The sequence below is a fragment of the Oncorhynchus mykiss genome, chromosome 16 (assembly GCF_013265735.2).
Source record: "Oncorhynchus mykiss isolate Arlee chromosome 16, USDA_OmykA_1.1, whole genome shotgun sequence".
NCBI lineage: Eukaryota > Metazoa > Chordata > Actinopteri > Salmoniformes > Salmonidae > Oncorhynchus > Oncorhynchus mykiss.
In genome coordinates this window covers 69,427,772-69,432,241 of record NC_048580.1, presented here as the reverse complement: position 1 = coordinate 69,432,241, position 4,470 = coordinate 69,427,772, and the positions used below count along the sequence as shown (strand labels likewise).

Below are 4,470 nucleotides of genomic sequence, written 5' to 3'. Positions count from 1 at the left end.
CATTAGCTCTCTGTCACACTACTACATATGTAGTAATCAGTACTTGTATATGTTCTCCCTCCGGTGTAACTGGACAATATTAGCTGTTGGAGACCATGGTGGAATGTATGTAAAAGCCAAGGACACACAGTGGCACAGCGCTACGCACTCAGGAGGGATGGTGTACCACCCAGCCCAGTATTAAGAAACAAAGCCTGGTGTGATCGAAGGTACTGACACAGGATTAGGCCTGTAGCCTGTGTTTGCTTTATGTTCTGAACTGCTGGCCTTATGTGTGTCCTTCTGGCTGAGACACAACTCTCTGAGAGAAGCTGGAGTCAGGTACACTAAGCTCACGGAGTCCTTGAGGAGCAACAGTGTACTCCTCTGGTACTGTAGGGCGAAGCAGGAAGTGCCATGGAGAGACAGGCAGTGTGTTGCACAGATAAGAGATGACAGGACTGAACCAGGGCCCAGCTAGCTGTACATTTCAGTCCCCAAACCAACCCCAAAAACGTACGGCCTTGAAGAGACAGAGGAAGAGACGGTGTCCCCACACAGCTTAAGGCATGTCACTCTGGTTACCTTGTTGTGACAACTGCGGTTAACACCTAAGCAAACAAACACTGTGTCTTCAGACCATGAGGTTCTGGACTGACTCACTGCACGCTATATCCTCATCGGAAACATCTGGGAAGGAGGTTTAGGATATGTTTTTTAGATATTCTTTGACTTAGCAGTTCATATACTATTACGTGAAAGTGTGTTGTGCAATTCCGGCATTTGCTCTTACGTTTTATCATAGCTGGTTTAGATGTCTAAGGGAGTGGAATAATGTTTTTACGCATGTGACATTACAACCCGGTTGTAACGGTTTTCTTGCAGTGAAGGAGAGGCGGACCAAAATGCAGCATGGTTTCTATTCATGGTACTTTAATAAAGACTCTACACATGAACAAACTAACAAAACAATAAACGTAACGAGAAAACCTAACAGCCTATACTGGTGCACAAACAAACACAGAGACAGGAACAATCACCCACGAAACACTCAAAGAATATGGCTGCCTAAATATGGTTCCCAATCAGAGACAACAATAAACACCTGCCTCTAATTGAAAACCACTCCAGACAGCCATAGACTATGCTAGATACCCCCACTAAGCCACAAACCCAATACCTAACAAAACCCCAAGACAAAACACACCACATAAAAAACCCATGTCACACCCTGGCCTGACCAAAATAATAAAGAAAACACAAAATACTAAGACCAGGGCGTGACACCGGGACCATAAAATACTGTTCTATTACCTCATTACAACCCGGGACCATCAAATACTGTTCTATTACCTCATTACAACCCGGGACCATAAAATACTGTTCTATTACCTCATTACAACCCGGGACCATAAAATACTGTTCTATTACCTCATTACAACCCGGGACCATAAAATACTGTTCTTTTACCTCATTACAACCCGAGACCATAAAATACTGTTATTTTACCTCATTACAACCCAGGACCATAAAATACTGTTCTTTTACCTCATTACAACCCGGGACCATAAAACACTGTTCTATTACCTCATTACAACCCAGGACCATAAAATATTGTTATTTTACCTCATTACAACCCGGGACCATAAAATATTGTTCTATTATCTCATTACAACCCGAGACCATAAAATATTGTTCTATTACCTCATTACAACCCGGGACCATACAATACTGTTCTATTACCTCATTACAACCCAGGACCATACAATACTGTTCTATTACCTCATTACAACCCAGGACCATAAAATACTGTTCTATTACCTCATTACAACCCGGGACCATAAAATATTGTTCTATTACCTCATTACAACCCAGGACCATACAATACTGTTCTATTACCTCATTACAACCCGGGACCATAAAATACTGTTCTTTTACATCAACTACTACATCCCAAAGTGATTGTGAGCCCTGTTATGCTCCACCGTGTTGTCTGTGATTGATTTGTTTCTATATCAAGACAGAGTGCTGCTGTACCTCGGAGAGTATTCTGACCTTTTCCAACTCAAGGAAAATATTAGGAGTGTTCATTTGTATTGTTTATTTCACTTTTCTATATTATCTACTTCACTTGCTTTGGCAATGTTAACATATGAGAGAGAGAGAGAGAATTTGTGACCTGTTGCCACAAGAAAAGGGCAACCAGTGAAGAACAAACACCATTGTACTTGAACTATTTGCACATTGTTACAACACTGTATATAGATACAGTATAATATGACATTTAAAATGTCTTTATTCTTTTGGAACTCCTGTGAGTGTAATGTTTACTGTTCATTTGTATTGTTTATTTCACTTTTGTATATTATCTACCTCACTTGCTTTGGCAATGTTAACATGATTCCCAATAAAGCCCTTGAATTGAATTGAGAGAAATAGAGAGACACCCTCCTGGTCACAATAGGTCCACCAGAACTTGTCTTTCTCATGTATCAACATCTAATATACTGTCCTCTGTTTGTTTGAAAAGTAATGTTACTGTAGACAGTCACTTTAAACAGAAGGTACACTGAAGAATGGTGTTGGCTGGAGTCAGAGACGCGCGAAGAAACAACCAAAGGTGTGAGGGTGGCACCAGGTTCAGAGACGAAAGAGGAAGATAACAAGCTTTCTCTGAGTCACTATCAAATCAACCATGTAACGGGCAATGTGTTTTTTTTTTACAGTGATGTTTTCATTATTTTCACTTGTTTTAAAGTTTCTAGCTTTTTTAAAAGCCGGTTTTCATTTGTACCGTTCTCTTTTTTGACTGATTGTTCCTGGTCTTCTTTATCTCTGTGGGAAAGCTGTTAAATCAATGATAAAGATGTCAACACTTTTTCTTCAACCTGTCATCCCATTACACAAACAGAGTAGGCCCCACAAAACACACAGAGGGATCGACAAATAGGTTCACGTCCTGGTTACAGACACAATAATACAGCAATAACAAAAGTCTCTATATCAAACACGTGTGTGTATACATGCGTGCAATCACACATACAAAACACGCAGGTCTATACAGTCACAGACAGACACCGACACAAACACAGACATAGACACAAACAGACACTGACACAGACACAAACAGACACTGACACAGACACAGACACAGACATAGACACAAACATACACTGACACAGACACAAACAGAGACACAAACACAGACACCGACACAAACAGACACCGACGCAGACAGACACCGACACAAACAGACACCGACACAAACAGACACCGACACAAACACAGATATAGACACAAACAGACACGACACAAACACAGATACCGACACAAACAGACACCGACACAAACACAGACATAGACACAAACAGACACTGACACAGACACAAACAGACACTGACACAGACACAGACACAGACATAGACACAAACATACACTGACACAGACACAAACAGAGACACAAACACAGACACCGACACAAACAGACACCGACGCAGACAGACACCGACACAAACAGACACCGACACAAACACAGATATAGACACAAACAGACACTGACACAGACACAGACATAGACACAAACAGACACAGACACAAACAGACACCGACACAAACACAGACATAGACACAAACAGACACTGACACAGACACAAACAGAGACACAAACACAGATACCGACACAAACAGACACCGACACAAACAGAGACATAGACACAAACAGACACTGACACAGACACAAACACAGACATCGACACAAACAGACACAGACATAGACACAGCCACAGACACAGACACTGACACAGACACAGACACAGACATAGACACAGACATAGACATACGTAGACATCGACCTAGACACAGACACAGACATAGACATAGACATACGTAGACATCGACCTAGACACAGACACAGCCACAGACCTAGACATAGACATACGTAGACATCGACCTAGACACAGACACAGACACAGACACAGACATAGACATACGTAGACATCGACCTAGACACAGACACAGACACAGACACATACACAGACACAGACACAGACACAGACATAGACACAGACACAGACACAGACCTAGACATAGACATACGTAGACATCAACCTAGACACAGACACAGACACCGACATAGACACAGACACAGACCTAGACACAGACACAGACACAGACCTAGACACAGACACAGACCTAGACATACATAGACATCGACCTAGACACAGACACAGACCTAGACACAGACACAGACCTAGACACAGACACAGACACAGACACAGACCTAGACACAGACACAGACACATATAGCTTCAAAATGGAAGAAAGAGCAATAACAACGCTTCTGAGAGGACCTGCCAAATCTGTCAGTGCCAGTAGCAGACAGACGTGAGGTTCTCTGAAGATCAACAGCCACCAAGACACCTGAGACGAATGAACTTATACTGGGCTTAAACATTTGACATTTAAAGAAAGAGGAGAAGAGTTGGGGTCAGG

The 4,470-nt window shown here is 42.1% G+C and overlaps 1 pseudogene; it reads right to left on the bottom strand.

Moving 5' to 3' along the window:
• Nucleotides 1-3,400: 3,400 nt before the first annotated feature.
• On the bottom strand, nt 3,401-4,182 carry LOC118939480 (annotated as a pseudogene).
• Nucleotides 4,183-4,470: the final 288 nt, after the last annotated feature.